Source organism: Microtus ochrogaster, unplaced genomic scaffold (genome assembly GCF_000317375.1).
Source record: "Microtus ochrogaster isolate Prairie Vole_2 unplaced genomic scaffold, MicOch1.0 UNK1, whole genome shotgun sequence".
In the NCBI taxonomy this organism is placed as follows: Eukaryota; Metazoa; Chordata; class Mammalia; order Rodentia; family Cricetidae; genus Microtus; species Microtus ochrogaster.
The window spans coordinates 4,439,392-4,457,661 of record NW_004949099.1 but is presented as its reverse complement, the minus strand read 5'-3'; the positions used below and the strand labels follow the sequence as shown (position 1 = coordinate 4,457,661).

General features: G+C 50.6%; 1 protein-coding gene and 1 long non-coding RNA gene across 2 annotated transcripts in view; one reads left to right on the top strand and one right to left on the bottom strand.

Annotated features, from left to right (window-relative positions):
• The window catches only part of Aldh1l1 (aldehyde dehydrogenase 1 family member L1), a 46,387-nt gene extending 44,741 nt beyond the window's left edge, over positions 1-1,646 (bottom strand). Inside the window, exon 1 of the mRNA XM_005364871.3 lies at positions 1,501-1,646. The gene's annotated coding sequence lies outside the window, so the exon portion shown is untranslated. The remainder of the gene's footprint in view (positions 1-1,500) is intronic.
• A 101-nt stretch (positions 1,647-1,747) lies between these two features.
• LOC113458045 lies at positions 1,748-18,266 on the top strand. Its single transcript, XR_003378490.1, has 3 exons — positions 1,748-1,944; positions 2,448-2,545; positions 18,194-18,266. It is a non-coding gene; the product is annotated as an uncharacterized LOC113458045 (long non-coding RNA).
• The last annotated feature ends 4 nt before the right edge of the window (positions 18,267-18,270 follow it).

Here is an 18,270-nt window from a genome sequence, read left to right as displayed (position 1 = left end):
ATGTGTGTGGTGTGTGTATGGTGTTTGTGTGTGTGTGGTGTGTGTATGGTGTGTGTATGGTGTGTGTGGTATGTGTGTGGTGTGTGTGTATGGTGTATGGTGTGTGTATGGTGTGTGTGTGGTGTGTGTGGTGTGTGTGTGGTGTGGTGTGGTATTGTGTCGTGTGTGTATGGTGTTTGTGTGTGTATGGTGTGCGTCAATGTGCTGTGTGTGGTGTGCTGTGTGTGTATGTCTGCACTTACCTCTGTGTGTCTGTTGACTTCTGTCAAGGGAGTGTTAGTGCATTCGCACAGGCTGCCCTGGAATTTCTCACCTCCCACCTCGGCCTCTTGAGCGCTGAGATTTCAGATCTGTGCTATCACACCTGCCTCCATCCCCTGCTGAACATCTCTTTCTTGCAGAAAGATTAAAGGAGTAAAATACAAATGAAACAAACCCCACTTTTGGCTGCAGGGGGCAGTCAGGATTGCTGCAGATCTGCCAATATCACAGTTCGGGACAAGAAGGAAGGCAGAGGAGGGAACACTGAGGGTCCTTCACTTAAAGTTGGCCTTTGGCCCCAGAGATAACGTGGGAGGGCCCGGGGAGCCTCTGAGCCCCAAGGATATGGTGTGACCTCCCAACCCTGTTTTACGTTGGGGCACCCCCCAGGGACTGCTGTGGCATCAGACCTTCAGGGACTCAGGGGCTCCTGCTCTGCAGTCCCCACTTCCAGCTCCTGGGTCAAGACAGCAGAACAGCGGCAGGGGCCCTCTGTTCATAGCCTACTGCAGTCCCAGGCTGGAGCAGACCGGGTGGCCACCATGGTTTACCCACAACTGCCCAAGGCTAATCCTCTGATATGTTGCTCTCTTTGCTGTGGCTCTGGGCAGAGGATGGGTATGTCCCTCAGAGCGCCAAGATCAATCAGACACTTCCATGATTCTGGGTATGGCTAGAAGGTAAAGTAGGGCAACCTCTCTCCAAGCCTGCAGACTTCAGCTTAGGTCTGGGTGAATTGTCACCTTCCCTGGGTCTCAAATGCCTCTGTAAAGTATGACAGTGCTGTCTCCTGGGCACGGAGAACTTACGTAGATAGAAGACAGTGTCAAAACTCAGCACCAGCTGCCTAGGACCAGAATTGTACACTGCTGTGTCCCGTCCCCCCATTTTACAGAACAGAAGCCAAGATTCAGTAGCGCTTAAGAAACTTCCCAGGGCATGAGCCAGACGCGGTGATGCACTCCTATAATTCCAGCACTCCGGAGGCAGAAGCAGATGGATCTTAGAGTTCGAGGCCAGCCTGGTCTACAGAACTAGTTCCGGGATAGCCAGGGTTACTCAGGGAAGCCCTCCCTCCAAAAAAGAAAAGGAGGCCCTTTCTTCCCAAGCTCCAGTCCCCCCACTTCAGAAAAAGAAACTTCCCAGGGCAAGAGCTGTGGTTCCAAGGTTCAGCGTCTGCCTGCAGCGGAGAGGCTCGGGGTGCCCCGCTCAAAACAATGAAAGCAAAAGGAAACTTACCCAAGGTCAATGAGGGGGAGTAGGAGAATAAGGTCACCGACTCGGAAACCTGGGCTTGGAACCCAGAAGTACCTGCTAGCTGCGAGGGTCCGCACCGGGCAGCGAAGCTCCCAGACCCGTGCACTAGCTCTAGTCTGGGGTGGAGCTGGTTGGGGTCAGCACGCCTACTCCACGCACAGGGGAGGAGCGGGCACCGGGGTCCGCCCAGCCCGGACCACTCCAATCACAGAACGCCCACGGGCCAGGCCCCTAGATCTGACCAATCAGAGGATCCTTTCCCAGTCCCGAGAATGGGGAGAGGACTTTGGAAAGTGGACTAGGGAACCTGCACAGGCGGTCCTTTCGCAGGTGCCTCGCTTCCTAGAGGGCCCCAGCTTTTCCTTCTGCAAAATGGGCCACCAACGCCTACAAAGAACCGTGCTGCCCAGGGCCGATCCTCAAAAGGTTGAGTATTCCTAGCTGGATTGGAGAGCTCCCGCCCCCAATTCAGGCTTGAGTTCCAAGCCCGGCATCTCCGGAGCCCAGCTGGTCACCCACCGTCCACGCAATGGGACCTCAGCGAGTCTCTGTCCTGAGACTGGGGGACCGAACAGCTCGAGGAGGCAAGGAGGCGGGGCCCACCGCATGTAGTTTTGCATATCTCAGGCCAAACCTGCTGGAGGAGGAACCAATGGAAGTCCAGCTGGGTGGGGAGTCGGAGGGCTAGCCCCGGCTGTGTGGCCTGGTCCTTGCCTTGGTGGTGACATGGGGCACTCGTAAAGCATCCCTAGCGTGTTAAAAGGGCTTTACATTACCTGGGTCATTTCCCTCACCCAAGAGAGTGATAAGCAAGAGGTACCCCTGCACTGTGAATTGAGACAAGAAGGTAACCCATTGACTGCGGATCCCGGGCTGTGTTCTGGTGAGCCCAAGGTTCTGAATCCCGTGCCCTTCCCACCTTTTCACAGCCTCAGGTTTTCAAAGGAGTTCTCTCTGCTGGCCGTTCCGCTTTGTCTAGATATCACAGACCCCCTCCCGGAGCAGGGTCATTTTCCTACTAGTTGAGGTAAGTCAGAAGAAAATACAGGGTCCAGTAACATGCCCGTCACTTCCTGACCAAAGCTGTGTCCCGAAGGCTCCCTTCCGTGAGTGCCCTTCATTGCCTGCTCTATCTCTCAAACCACTTCTGAGGCCCTTTCTTCCCAAGCTCCAGTCCCCCCACTCCAGTACACCAAACTCGCGCTAACCACAGCCTTTGTGCCAGCCCTGGGTGCTGAGCCCAGACGTGCTATACCCCTCCACACAACCTAAGGGGCCTCCTGGGCTCCTCCATGCCAGCCACTCTCAGTTATTGCCGGCAAAGATCTAACCACACCCCCTGGTTGTATATAGAGCCAGGTCCCTATCCTCTATATCTCTCTCTAGACTGTAAACTCTCTGAGGGCAGGAACATAGTAGTTGCTCAACAGATGCTTGTTGCAGGGGGATTTAATGTGTATATTTTGCCTTTGTACCAGCATGGACAGACATGGTTATGGTGGTTCCTGGTTGAGTCCTGTGGTCTTGTTCTCCAGGCCTCCATTGTCGCTCCTATAAACCGACCTAGAGTCATGGACTTTTGCATACCGTTTACTTTCTCCATGAGTTAGGATGTTCCCATTAACACCCCAGGTCTTCAGGGATGCACGAAGTCTCTAATTTTCCTTTATGATTCTCCAATTGCAGTGTTATCTACCTTATGCCACCCACAGGAGTATGAGGTGGTCCTGGCCCCCTGGCAGTTCCCTAACACGGAGTGGCGTGCTTGCGTGTAAAACAGGCTCCCTAACACTTGCAGGTTTTATGATTAAATGCCAGGGTCTTAGTGAGCTCCGTGCTCTAAAGCTGGAATAGAGTCTGCAGAAGGACAGGTGATGGAATCCCCAGAGAGCAGCCTGGAAGCTGACTGTCCCAATGAGGTGCCAGGAAGTCTGAGGGAATCCATCCTTTTAGAGGTGCTGAGTGGAAGCGGGGGGCATAAGCAAAGTTCCCTGCGGTAAGGAGGGACCTCTATGCTACTTTTTTCATTTACATAAATGCCCAGCAAAATCCACATAAGGAAAGAAGGGCCCGCTGAGGCTCATGGTTTGAGGATCTGGTCCATCATGGCTGTGGAGACATGGGTGTACTGACTTGTTTCTAACAATGGAAAATGGTGGATTCTGGATCCATGCCTTCACAGGCAGACAGAGAAACACGCTTGAGGTCAGAGAGTGGCAGAACCATACGCGTTCCAGCCCCGTATGGTGCTCACTGAATGACCACCCCAGGTCACCATGCTAGCAGTGCCCAGCAGTTATTCGGGGGTGGTGCACGTGTCCTAGCGTAAGCCACACTCCAACGTCAGAGCTCCCGTGAGACTTTCTGTCTATGGGGGCAAGAACTCACCGTTTTGTCTTAAACCACCGTCTCTGTTAAGGATGCTAAAGCGGCGTGGTGGGGGCTGTGGGTGGGCTGGAACTCTCTGCAGGACCCTGTGACTCGGTCCCCAGGAAGAATGGCAGGTACTGGCCTGTTTCTAGGCTGTGGGTAAGGGGGTGGAGACAGTGGAGGGGATGAGGCAGTGGTAGGAGGGTGGAAGGGCTGCAGCTTGATCCTGAGGTAGCTACGAGGGACCGTCCGGCTCGAGGCAAGGGCACAGGTGAGAAGAGGGGCAGAACAGCTTTCCTCTCTGTTGTATAAGCATGATTCAGCTGGTTCTGGAACTCACCAAGTACGAGGAAACATTAACCTAGCCAGGACTGTGGCCTTGGGAAGTCAAGGTAAGCAGGGTAAGTGACCCAAACTTTGTTTGGTTTTGTGGAGACAGGGTCTCACCATGTACGTCCAGGCTAGCCTGGACCTGGAGACTAATCTCTTAGCTCAGCTTTCTGGGAATGGGATTGCAGGTGTGTGTCACCAAGCCTAGCTACAAACTTTCTGGGGGCAGAATTCTCATCTCTTGGGGCCTTGCATCCCACCTTGTGAGCCACAGCTAACACCTCACTTTTTGGAACCTTTCTCCAGAGGTCACAGTGGTCCACTGCATTTCCTCTTGGAAGAGCCCACCCTGCCTTTGACGTAGAATGTAAAATGGGTGTTGTCCTCAGGCCTCGCTGAAACACTAACCTCTGCCTTGAACCACAGCCCATGTGACAACCTGAAAACACAACACCTCTCTTTTTAAAGAGATGAGGTGTGTTCAGAAAGTTCGAGGTCTTTCTTACGCCATATCTCTGCAATAGTGGGCGGAGCCTGTGGGCCATGCTTGGTCAAATCTCAGTGTTTTTCTGAACATCTCAGTGCCCAAGAGAGCAGGAGGCCTGCAGATGACCCCTGATGCTGACACAGAGAGGGGCAGGTGCTGCCTCCCCCACCCAGGGATACACAGCAGGGGTCAGAGGAGAGAGGATCGCTGCTAAGAGAGAGGTCTGGATCACAGGTTGGGCGGGGCTGCGATAAACTTATCAAAAAGAAATGGGGACATCCCAGCCAGGAGAGCAGAGAGAAAGGTTCAGGGTGCATGCAGGGAGGGGCAGGTTCATCTGTGAAGTTTGAAATCCAGGTCACCAGGCAGCAGTAGAGGAGCTGGAAAGGTCAGGGGTCACTGGCAACAGTGTCACTGGACCCTGTGTCCCAGTGGTAATAACACTTATGATTTTGTAAGATAGTTCACAAAGCATCTTGGTAACTAACATTCAATTCTCAATTGCTTTTTCTTAAAAAAAAATATATATATTCAAGCCGGGCAGTGGTGGTGCACGCCTTTAATCCCAGCACTCAGGAGGCAGAGGCAGGCAGATCTCTGGGAGTTCGAGGCCAACCTGGTCTACAAGAACTAGTTCCGGGATGGGCACCAAAGCTACAGAGAAACCCTGTCTCGAAAAACCAATACATACATATATATATACATATACATACATACATACACACACACACACACACACACACACACACACACACACATATTCAAAGGATATAATTCAGACTTTAAAAACGGAGGAAAACCGGTCCACTGATGACATGGATGAGTCTTGAGCTTGTTATACTGAATGAGGTTAAGTCATATTAACTAAAATGTACTGGAATAAACCAGAATCAGAGGGACCTAACGATTCCACATAGGAGAGGCCTCTTGAGCACTCAGAGTTACAGGAAGGGAGTGTGTGGAGCCTGAACTGGGGAGGCTTGGTTTTAAAGTGGATGGTTTCAACCTGGAAAATTGAGAAACCTTGGTGATGGGCAGAGCAGGAGATGGGGGCAGGAGGATGAGGGGTGAGTGAAGGGATGATGGCTGGCAGGGACCACTATGAAACAGTGAACTCACTGAATATGGCAGAACTGGAGGTTTGGAGACAGGAGGATTAGAGTTTCAAGGTCACCTTGGTTTCCTAGGGAGCTAGAGGGTAGCCTGGGGCTACATGAGATGCTGGCTCATAAAACAGAACAAAAACTGAAAAGACGGTTTTCACCGACCATCACCTTAATATCATAACCTGACCATTTGGCATTTAAAAAGAAAAAGCATAAAAGATCCATTTGACCTTGTGTCCCCACCCCTGGAGCAGAAACAGTGATAAAATCCTGTAGGAGCAGAGGCAGGAGCCTGGCACGCCGAGACAAGATGTGGCACTGGACCGGGAGCCCAGGATGGTAGCCCACCCCAGAGTCAGGGGCAGAGCTGTGGTCTCCAGTCCCCAAGGCCCTGAGGAGCAGGAGTTTGGAGCATTAATAGATCCCAGAGGACAGCATGTGGGGTGGCCACAGCCAAGTGACACAGCAGCCTCAGGGGACCTAGGGACACCCCAGCTCCTCCTGCTTTGCTATAGGATGAGTGTTCAGACTGGCAGCACTGGGAAGTGGTGGAACCTTTGTGTGGCCGACTCTGTGGAAGGTCTAAAGACATTGGCTCAAGGGGACTGTGGGACCCTGGTACCTGCCTGTCCCTCTGCTCCCTGTCCCACGAGTGAGCTCTTAGCTCTCCTGTGCCCCTGCCATGCTGTGCTGCCCTCATCCAAAGCCCATACAAGGGGCCAAGTGATCACGGACCGAAACTTCCAAAGGAGTGAGCTGAAACAACCCTTTCTCTTCGTCAGTCAGTGACTTCGTTACCATGATGCCAGCCTGCCTAACACACCTTCATCCCTCTCTCCTCTGACAAGCCAGAACTTTCTGTTGGACTCAGCTGCAGGCACAGGCCTTGCAGGTCAATCTCCTGGCACATACCGAGGGAAGGCTAGGAATGGACATAGCACAGAGGTTGCATGAGGGTCAGGAGGGAGCCCAACCTTAGTGGCACAGTGGAAGAGGCTCACGTGATGATATAGTGACAGGCACATGGTAGAATTAAGGAGACGATGACAGCAGGGAGCCAATCTCATGCATGGACACTCCAGGATGAGAGGCAGACAGAGGACATACACCTGGCATGTGGCTCTGCGGTACAGCATTTACCTAGCACATGATGTCCTGGGAAGCTCATTCAGTCACTCGTCCTTGTACCCAGGGATTCCCGATGGCTGAGTGAGCTAGAAGCCGCCTGCTAGGCAAAGGAGACCGGGCAGCATAGTCAGCTGAGGTCTGCGGTGTACGGTATGGGGGCAGAGGGAGTGTCGGGACTGTGTGCAGATAGGTATGTGAGGCCAGCAGGTCAGGTTGGGGGATAGAGTGGCTGCCTGAGGGATGGCTGGGGGTCCTCTGGAACCTCAGAGATGGAATTGCGTTCCACTGATGGACAGAGCCAGTGCAGAGGCTGGGCGCTTTTGAAGTGTCTGCCCTGGGAGGGGAAGGTAAAGAGATGGCAAGTGAGAAGGGGAATGGATTTAAGGACGGGATGCAGAGTCTCAAAGCCACAGGGAAAGACCCAGTGGGGAGGGGAAAGTTGGCTGTACAAGAAAAGAAAGAATTTGCTATCTCTGCAGCTCCTGAGAAGGATGGGGTGGGGATGAGGTGAGGTGGGGGAGCCATCAACAGACAGATTGGGGAGGAGTCTTCCTGACACCTTAACTAGGAGAGCAGGAGGGGAGGGAGAGCAAAGATATGTGTGGGTGTGGGTAGAAGAATAAATAAATGGAGAGCTTTAAAGAGGAGATGATAGATAGATAGATAGATAGATAGATAGATAGATAGATAGATAGATAGATAGATGATAGATAGATAGATGATAGATGGAAAATAGATAGATAGATGATAGATAAATGGAAGATAGATGATAGATAGATAGACGGAAGATAGATAGATAGATGCTAGATAGATAATAGATAGATAGATAGATAGATAGATAGATAGATAGATAGATGATAGATAGATGATAGATAGATAGATGATAGATAGATAGATAGATAGATAGATAGATAGATAGATGATAGATAGATGATAGATAGATAGATGATAGATAGATAGATAGATGGGTAGATAGATAGATAGATGATAGATAGATGGAAGATGATAGATAGATGATAGATACATGGAAGATAGATAGATAGATGATAGATAGATAGATAGATAGATGGAAGATAGATGATAGATAGATGGAAGATAGATAGATGATAGATAGATAGATAGATAGATAGATAGATAGACAGAAGATAGGTTGATTGATAGATAGATAGATAGATAGATAGATAGATGATAGATAGATGGAAGATAGATAGAAGATAGATAGATAGATAGATAGATAGATAGATAGATAGATAGATAGATAAGCCCATAGGCAGATGAACAGACAACTAACTAGGAGAAACACCCTAGTTTGCTTTCTATTACTGTGGTAAACACCATGACCAAAAGCAACTTGGGGGGAAAAGGGTTACTTATCCTAATCACAGCCCATCATAAAGGGAAGTCAGAGTAGGAACTCAAGGCAGGAACTGAAGCAGAAGCCATGGGAACATTGCTTACTCAGCCATATTCTTATATAACCCTGGGCCACCTGCCCAGGGCTAGCACTGTCTGCAGTGGGCTCTACCCTCACACATCAGTCAGGCCAATATGAGGAGGGCATTTTTCAACTGAGGGTCCTGTTCCCAGATGACTCTAGCTTGTGTAAAATTTACAAAAACAAAACAAAAACAAAAAACAGAACAGGAATAAAGGGCTGGAGGAAGGAAAGAGGAAGGAAGGAAATAAGGAAGGAAGGAAGGAAGGAAGGAAGGAAGGAAGGAAGGAAGGAGGGAGGGAGGGAGGAAGGGAGAAGAGAGAAAGGAAGGGGAGGGAGGGAGGAAGAAAAGGGAGGAAAGAGGGAGGGAGGAAGGGAGAAGAGAGAAAGGAAGGAGGGAAGAATGAAGGTAGGACAGAAGAAGGAAGAAAGGGAGGAAGGAAGGAAGAGAAAGGAGGAAGGAGTGGATGTGTATGTAGGGATGGGTAGAAGGGAGGAAAGGCTGGAGAACAAGTGTAAGAATGGATGTATAGCTGAGTGAATTCATAGATGGACAGATGGACAGATGATGGAAGGAAAGAAGGGCAGGAGGAGATGAGGGGGAGCGATGGTATCTTGGCTAAGGCTTCTATTCCTGTGAAGAGACACCATGACCGCAGCAACTCTTATAAAGGAAAAACATATAATTGAGGTGGCTTACATTTTCAGAGGTTCAGTTCACTATCATCATGGTGGGACGTGGCAGCCATAGCCAGTACGAGGTCCTCTTGGACAGTGCAGAGGCCACTCAGCCATCTCTGTTTGGACTCTTGTCAGAGGTGTGGAGTTAGTGTCCTCTGTGGGTGTCATTGTCCTGACCACTGGAGCTCCTCCGCAGGCACCATCTGCCTCCGCTTTGAGTCCCATAAGGTGTTAACATATTTATTTGTATGTGAGGTGGTGGTGGTGTTGACATTTGTACCCCAACAGCCCAAATGCTTCCCCAGTCTCCCTGGAAACCTTTCTCCTCTATAGTCCATCTTTGCCAGCAGTTCTGAGAATGTCTCTTCTAGGAGGAAGCATTTGAGAATGCCAACGCTGCAAATTCCCTAGCTCCCTCACTCCAAAGGCAAGTGGCAGAGGCACAGAACATTGCAGCAGGCAGCCCATTGCCTGGAAGGGCACTGTCCTGGAGAATCAGGCCCTGGGACAGATTAGAGCAGGGAAACTAGCTACTAAGATGGGCGGATTCCTGTGTTACCTCACTCACTCTCGCCTCTCAGGCAGACGGCTTTTCAGACTTTGATGCCTCAGCAAAGGGAGCTCAGAGGAAAACAAAGGCATCCAAGGAGACAGGCACAGTGAGAGTTGCCATGTGTCCTGTGGCTATTTGTTAGCTGCCTGACTCATGATTCTCCCTCCAGTAGCAGAGCCCAGAAAGGGACGTTTGTTAGCTCACCTCAGTCTCCGTAACACCAATGCCCTGCCTGCAGTGAGATGAACTCATTCATTCTATAGATAAGAGTCATGACCCCACACAGCCCCTGGGGTCCCAGCCACTTGAAATGTTCCCAATTGCACATAGCTATGAGGGCTGGCAGGCAGGATCCAGTTAGGCAAGGGCAGGACCACCCACCCCAGTAGGCCCTGCTGGCTTGGGAAGCTGGGACAAGGGAGGGAGGGAGAGGGGCAGGCTCTGGTTTCCAAGCCAGGATAGGCTCTGGTAACTCAGGTTGAGCAACCACCACTGCATGTCAAAGTCCCCAGGCTTTCCTGCTATGCTCTAAGGCTGTTCCAGTAAGGGTGGCTATGGGTACTCCTCCTGTGTGGGAATCTGGAACCAGCGCTGTGGGCTCACAGAATATCGTTACTGGTCAGAGAGCACAAGTCCAGCTCTGTCACACTCCAGAGAAACCATGTTCACACACACAAAGCTTAAAACTGGTGCAGGAAGTTAGTTCCCCATGACTGCAGGCACCTGGGAGAATCACTACTGTTGTCACGGTCACCATGCTGTGGCAGATAGGCCATCAAACTCCGCCAAGTATTGGAACAAGCAGCCACTGTGGAAGATGTGGAACCCTGTATTCCAGAAGCTCGGTGCAGAAGGGCAGGCTGTACCTAGTCCGTGAACTCTGGATAAACTCTTGAGCACTGTGATAGGCTGGCACTGTTTTGAGTTTGAAGATACAGTGAAGAATTTAGTTTTTGGAAAATGCAGCTTAAGGAACTTTGTCACTGGCCAGACCTGGACAAGGAGCAGATGTCACTGGATCCATGGGCATGACAGGAAGACAGATGGGAGCTGTGTTTTCAGCAGGTGGGGAGAAAAGCGTGGCAGTGGAGCCAAGCAGAAGCCTAGAGAAAGTTCAGACCCAAGTGACCCTGGGATGAGGGAGCCTTTAGGGAGGGGATGTATGGGCAGAGGTCACTCTGGGTGAAAGAGGACCTGGAGAAGGGCACACCTGGGGAAGGATACAGCACGTCCAGGTAATACAAACTTGGGGAAACACACACCTTGGGAAAAGGGTCAGCCCAATGAAAGAGCTCAGGGAGAGTGGGCTTAGAGGGCCTGGAAAACTCCAGAACAGTGAGGAGGGTACAGGTGATGGACAGCAAGGACTACATGAGAGTAATGATGCACTGAGTCCTGTCCAGCTGAGTATGAAGCATGGCTTCTTCCTTCCCCCCTCCAGTTTACGGCTGTCACCGTCTGTTCTGACTATGGCAGCTGGCAGTGAGCCTTCTGCAGAGCAGATGCTCAGCCTGGGGCCCCACAGGGCTCTGTGCAGCTGTCTCCACCCTCTGGTTCTTTCTGGCTCCTCCCAACTATGGTTCCCTGAATCCCCAGGGAGGCCTCCAATACCACTGCTTTGACATGCAGCTATGCAGCTCCTGTTCTTTGCTGTCCACCTGGCACCGCCCTCCCTACAACCTGCAGCCTACAAGAATCCTGGTATTACTAAGCATTGTGGTGAACAGCTTTAATCCTATCGCTGGGGAGGTGGGATCTCTGAGTTCAAGGCCAGCCTAGTCTATATCGTGAGTTCCAGACCAGCCACTTTATAGTGAGACCACATCTCAGAAAAAGCAAAGAGGAAGAAAAGGATACTGCCCGTGAGAGACATGTTCCGACTCCCCGAGGCAGGATACTGGCTCCTAGAATAGCCCCTGTGCACAGGGATGCTTGGTGAATACCCCGATCTAGCATATCATCTCTAGGGGTCTGCGTGGGAGAGGACATGTGCACAGGCCCCCACCTGTGCCCCTCCTTCACCTTCCCTTAAGTTCCAGGGGGAAAAGGAAGCCTCCTGCCCACCATACAGCCTCAGATGCTCAGGGACCTCTTTTTCCCCCTCACCGCGTCCCTGGCACGTTCTGCTTGGCGTGGTCCTGGGACCCTGACCAGGGCAATGCAGACACACAAACGGGAAAGCTGGTCTGGGGCAGCCTGTGCTTGCTCTGATGGAGGGCACCTGTTACTCAACCTAGACACTTAGTCTTTATTGCGTACAGCAGCACAGAGGGATTAGGCAGTATCAGTAGGAGGTCTCTGTGGGGGAGCAGTCTCAGGTTGCAGTCGCCTAGAGGGGGAAATACAGCTGCTAGTTTTTGCACACATTGGTCAATAATTTGTAAATCCTGGTACTTGGACCAGAGGCAAATTTTGTCACTCTTCTGAGCCTCACTGGGGAAAGGCTTTGCCATTCCTCTGGGTTTGAGACATTGGGGTCCTTGACATGGCTGTGCCCATGCCAATAACACACATTCATTCAGGACTTCATCTGCTCCACACTCATCCCTTGCTACAAATGCATCCTAAAAAAAAAAAAACAAAACCCAAAAAACAAACAAACAAAACCCCCAACACTAAACTAAAAATCCCTTCTTTTATTTTTGTCTTACATCTTATCTCCTTCCCCACCTTGGTTCAAACCTCTAACACAGACTCTTTCCCCCTTGGCTTTGGGGAGAAGACCCAGAGTCAGGCCATTGTAATCTTATACACTGCGCACAATGGAGTTTTCACCAGAGACAAGTAGCACCTGCAGACAAAGTCTTCCCTCCGTAGGCTGAGGTACCATTGCCTTGGCCAGTGTCACTCGTCAATGCGATGATTTATATTCACTCCTGTAGAGGAAGGGGTGGTAGAGACCCTTACCAGGCCAGTCAGGTGTCTGCTGGTGTCTCCTGGGAGGTCATCGCCCGTTTGGACTGGGCACTCAGGGCTTGGCAGAGCTGCCCACTGTCAGCTGTTCATGGGCAGGACTGAGGCAGCTCGCTCACTTGGCACCCACGTGGCTCTCCATTACTGCCACGTTTGGCACAGAGCTCAGGTGACTCGCTCACTTGGTGCTACATTTCCCCGCTACTTCCATCACTGGCATGTGCTTGAAGTCTCCCTTCCAGACCCGCCAGACCAGCCAGCCTTTGCTGCCATCTTATCGCAAGCTCAGTGTGCCGTGACGTCGCGATGGCACAGGAGAACACGTCCCGTCCTTCAGAGGCAGTACCAAAATTTCAACTTTCCTGGAAGTTTCCCAATACCCAAGGTCTGCCAATGAGCTCATTGTGGAGCCTCTCCCTGCCTCTCTGGAGGGCTGTGCCAGGAGCTGGATGTACCCAGGGGTTGATGCTGTTTCCAGACACTTTTGTTATTGTGGCTGCAAGAGGGATCTATACTCAGTTAAAGGGTGGTTGCTAGGATGCACACATGAGCGCACCCTGTGTGTACTGGTACCCCACCAACGTTCACTGCTCTTATTGTGACTTGGGAATGCCTGCTGCTTCTCTGGGGGGGGGGGGGGCTATACTTCTCTGCTCTGAGTACAGCAGCCCTTGGCTAGTGAACCATGGCCTTATGCAGTTCCTCTAGGTGCCTCCTCCTGGTTTTTAAACCATTCCTAAATGGGGTGCTCTGAGCCTAGGCAGGTGGCTGAGGGAAGCCACTCCTCCTTGGGTGGCAGTCAGTGCCAGCTGGGACTGTCAATTAACTGGAGACAGCTGGATGTCTTGAGATAGCTGGGCTACTGTCACTAGGAGCCTCAGCAGACTCCTAACTCAGCCACTGTTAGGAGATCCAGGCAGGAGCTGTGACCCCTTAGACCCTGGCCTCAGAATGGCCCTTTCACCTTGATCCATTGGCCAAGCAAGTCATTAAGCGCAGACCCAAGAAGCAAGGCAGCAGGAACGGGGCTAAGGCGGGGGCAACAGTGAGGGTCACCAGTGCTGGAATATCGCACTGCCCATGTGCAACAACTACGCGTCCTGTAAAAATAGAGATGAGACGACAAGAAGGCATGAAGATGCAGATGACAGTCTCCAAACACGGCCACATGACACTGTTATGCCGCTTGCTTTATTGCTGTGGTTTGGAACTAAGCCTGCAGTGTGGTAAAGGTCAGGCACATGAGTACTTAGTTTTCATAAGGCCTTGGCTAGGTCTTGGGTTTTTTGTTTGTTTGTTTGTTTTTTAATAATTTCAGTGCCCAAACATTCTCCATTCTAGCTCTCGTCTCCCCAAATTCACAGTTCCCATCATTCACTGTCCCACTGGGAGGTGGGATATTTAGGGCTCCAGCTGACTGGCTGGTGCACATTAGCCCCTTGTTCCTTGATAGTCAGCAAAGCCAGAGGCATTTCCAGAAATGGTCACAGCACTTAGATGGGAAGGGATCTTGCTTTGTCAGATGAGGTAGAGTAGGCACACTAAGCCATAATGGCCACTAGAGGGAGCCCTGGGCTCTCTGCCAGGTACTGATAGATTCAGGCCCATGGTAAACAAATTGAGAATTTACATGTCATAACTGAGTCCTCCATTTTTGTGGCATATTTTTATGTGCCATAGGTAGAATTATTAAGACTCTTTTAAATCAAATTACTGCACATCACCGCTGAATATAGGAAGCCAATTCATGGATCACAAACAGAAATCACCTGCACCGCCCACTCTCATATTCCTACAGTGTCCTCTCAGGCCAGCTGTGAACCACTGCTTATACAGACTTCAACCCTCCAAGCCCCTGGCTATCTGGAGTTTCTCTTTTGGCAACTTAAACATCCTGGGTCAAGTGTAGTGGTCCCCCTTGTGGGAGCAGAGGCAGGAGGATGGTGAATTTGAGGGCACACATCCCCAGGAGTCTTCTTTTTATCCCTTACATCAGGACGCCTCCAGCTGTGTTTTCCTCTCAGCACTTCTGTGTATTTCCAAAAGCTTGCATTTGAGGACCGAGGGCGCTACTTTCTCTCTCTCCCCAGTGCGTGGCTCCTAACTGTCAGTCTGGGCTCCACACATTGCACATGTCCATCTTGTTTGAGTGGCAGAATTCTACATCCAACCACACACCTGGCAATGCCAGTTGGGGATCTGATTGGCACCTCAGGTTTAGTTTAAGCACTTTGACAGCACAACTCTCCATTCTTGTAGCCTTAGCCCCGCGGCTTCCATCTTCCCTGTGGAGGCGGCATTTATTCCTTGGTCCTCAGGTGTAGAGAGATCATAGCTAGCCTATTGCTGTTTAGTTTCTTCTGCACAGCTTACAGTGCTGTGCTATGGTGACTGACATCCCTGAATACCAGAGACTCGGAGCAAATGTTTCTGTCCTGCTCATATTTATGTGGCCCTCGGTCAAGATGGGTCTCTGTTTATGTTGTCTTCATGCCAGAAGCAAAGCCGAAGAGCCAGTCCCTACTGAGCTGCCAGGTCATGGAGGGGAGGGCAAGAACAGTCAGTGGCAACCCCCTGCCAGCCACTAAGCTTCCTCTGCAACAGCGAGGACCAAGCCCAGGCAGGCAGCTGTGTTCTTATGAACCCCTGGGGACAACAGCACCCACCTTAGCTCTTCATAGATGTGTCCGCAATGCTGATGAAACGATCAGCATTGTTCCTCTGCTACTGCAGCTTCTGGACCTAGGATCTAAAGGACTCAGGAGGGTCAGAAAGTATCACGAAGGAGATGTTGTCTCTGGTACTTTTAAATTGTTGTGACAAGACACGTTATCCAAGCAATTTGAGGGGAAAAAAAAAGAGTTTGTTGGCAGAGGGTGAGTCCATGACCATCACAACAGGAAACATAGCAGCAGACAGATAGGTAAGCATGGTGCTGGAGCAGTAGCTAGGAGCTCACATGTTGAGGCAACAACTCTGTGTGTGTGTGTGTGTGTGTGTGTGTGTGTGTGAGAGAGAGAGAGAGAGAGAGAGAGAGAGAGAGAGAGAGAGAGAGAGAGAAGAGAGCAAGCACTAACTGGGAATAGTATGGGTTTTTGAAACTTAAAAGTCTACCCCTGTTACATGCATCTTCCAACAAGACCACACCTCTTAATCCTTCTCAAACAGATTGATTCCCAGGATCTGCATGGTAGCTTATAACTGTCTGTAACTACAATCTCAGGACATCTGAGGCTATCTTCTGGCCACTACATGTACCTGGTACTCACAAGGTGCACAGACATACATGCGGGCAAAATACTCATACACATTAAAACAGATAAGAACAACAATAACAACAAAAACCCAATAAAATGAGGATCACATGACCTGTAGCCCAGGCAAGTCCCTAAGGGGTGAGTCTGAGCCCACAGCTCTGGTGGAAGAAAGGGGTCATGAGAAAACCAAGAATTTCACCTCAAATTCCTGCCAATAGGGTCTTGGTTTAAAAGCCCAGAGTGTACCATAGAGTACCACAACTGTGTACAGCTCTCTAGGCAGCAAGGGAAGGCCTCTAGGACAGACTGCTATGTTTAAAGAAATCCTTCAGGCATGAAAAGAGCAGAGGGAAGGATAATACCTCTGTTTTGTTCCATTTTGTATTTCTCTAGTGGTGTAAGAACCACACCAAGCTCATACGAGCTCCCATGGGAGCACAGGAGGACAGGGTGAAAGTGGGGTGAATTTTTCAAGTTTTTTTTTTTTTTTAGCATCTTGACTTTTGAACCATGTAAATGTATTACTTGTTCCTTCACCAAATGAATCCATTATAAAGAGAAAGATAGCATTCTGAGTGCACCCTCAGCAGACTTGGAATCTGCAGCAAGGTACAGTCCCCATGACAGCCCACCTCTATAACTTCCCTCTGCCTTTTCTGTGTCCCTGCACAGCAAGCCCTCCCCCAACACACACACACACACATACACACACACACACACACGCACGCACGCACGCATGCACGCACCACAGACAACACACATGCATGGACACACGCTCTCAGGTACACCTGCATGCATGTGCGCACTCACACTTCACACACACATACACCACAGAAACCACACATGCACTTCCAGGGCAGAATGGCACTGGGCTAAGATCGCCAGCCCCACAGGTCTTGGCAGAACCAAGCTGCAGGTCTAATTTGCATGGCAGGGGCATCCTGCTCCCTGGCCACAGTCCTGGCATGGCAACTCTCCCAGGAAAGCAGAGACAAGGAGCTTTGTCCTGTCAAAAATGGGGAACACAAAGGCCCGGAAACATGGATTAAAAGGAGGGGGCACCTGTGTGGCCATTTGGCCTGCCTGTGGTTCCCTGTCTGTTGCCAAGAAGCCTGTGGTATCTCACCTGCCTGGACCCGGGGAACCACAAGCCCCAGGGTGCAGAAAACTTTTGCTTTGCAGCCAAGTGCACACTGTCTTGACTCAGAAGAGCGGTCCCCGTCTCCAAGGAAATGGGCCTTTCTGTTTAGGGGCCCTAATGGTTGAAGGAATTAGGAGGGAGATGCCTAATGGTTCTGGAAGGTTTCCACACGCTGTCCTCACCACTTAAGAGTAGGAAAATGCCGAGGAGGGACTCGGTGCAACCATCTCCCACAACTGTCCTCCCACAACTGTCCTTTCAAATGTGACATGCGACACTTGCACACACACTTGCTGTCAAGGCTGGGTGGGGAAATTAAACACACACGCACTGCAGCCCCTTGTCCAGTCCTTTGACACACTTTGGTGCTTCCAGTTTATCCTGCCACCCATGGACTTCAGGCACAGAGCTTCGGCTGTGTGCTCTTTTTGAGTGTGGCCACTGTGCTGACCTTCCTGTCTGCTGACATACCCACTGCAGAGGTAAACCAGGCCTCTGCCCTTCCTGTGTCCAGGGCCTTCCCTTTGGCCCTGTTAGCACCAATGCCACAGGTGGTCCCCTGAGCTCCCTGAACTCTGCACGAGACGCACATCTTGAGTGCCATCCTGGGAATCCGTGACGTCAGCACTGTGTTCTTCACAAGGCTCCTGTGACTTCTTCGTCTATTTATCTGAGGTCTTCACCTTCTCATTACGGATTTCTTGGAGTTGGTTGTTCGGTGGTCTGGTTTGTCTATTTAGCTGGTGGTTTTGGTCTCTGGACAAAGGGTTTTGCTATTTAGGCAAGTGGGTCCACCTGCGCAGCCCCCTGAGCGCTGTGATGTCACGTGTATGGCGCGGTAGCTGTCTTGGTTAGAAGTGCTTCCTGTGAGCTGTGACAATTTGTCTTTAAGTGATGTGTTTAGATTATTCACATATAAAGTTATTTTTGATACTGGGCATGGTGGCGCACACCTTTAATGCCAGCAGTTGGAAGGCAGAGGCAAGTGGAACCCTGAGAGTTTGAGGCCAGCCTGGTCTATACAGAGAGTTCCAGGCCAATCTGTGAGGCATCACTGGACCCTACATATACAGAGGTTATAATTATATAACTAGGTCAGTTCTGCTCTCTGATTCACTCTATTTTTCCTGCTTTTTTGTTCAGTTAATATAACATTTGTTTTAGTCCACTTTCTCTTCTTTCACAGGATATTCGTATTTTCTTAAATTAGTGACTGTCCTAGGAGTTGGACAATGTCCTTTGCAACTATTTTAAAGGCACTGGTTTTCTTGCAGTGCAAGATGAGACCCAGGGCCTGCGCGCCCCAGCCCGAAGGTACACAGTTCCCGCTCCTGCCTGCACCCAGGGTCTG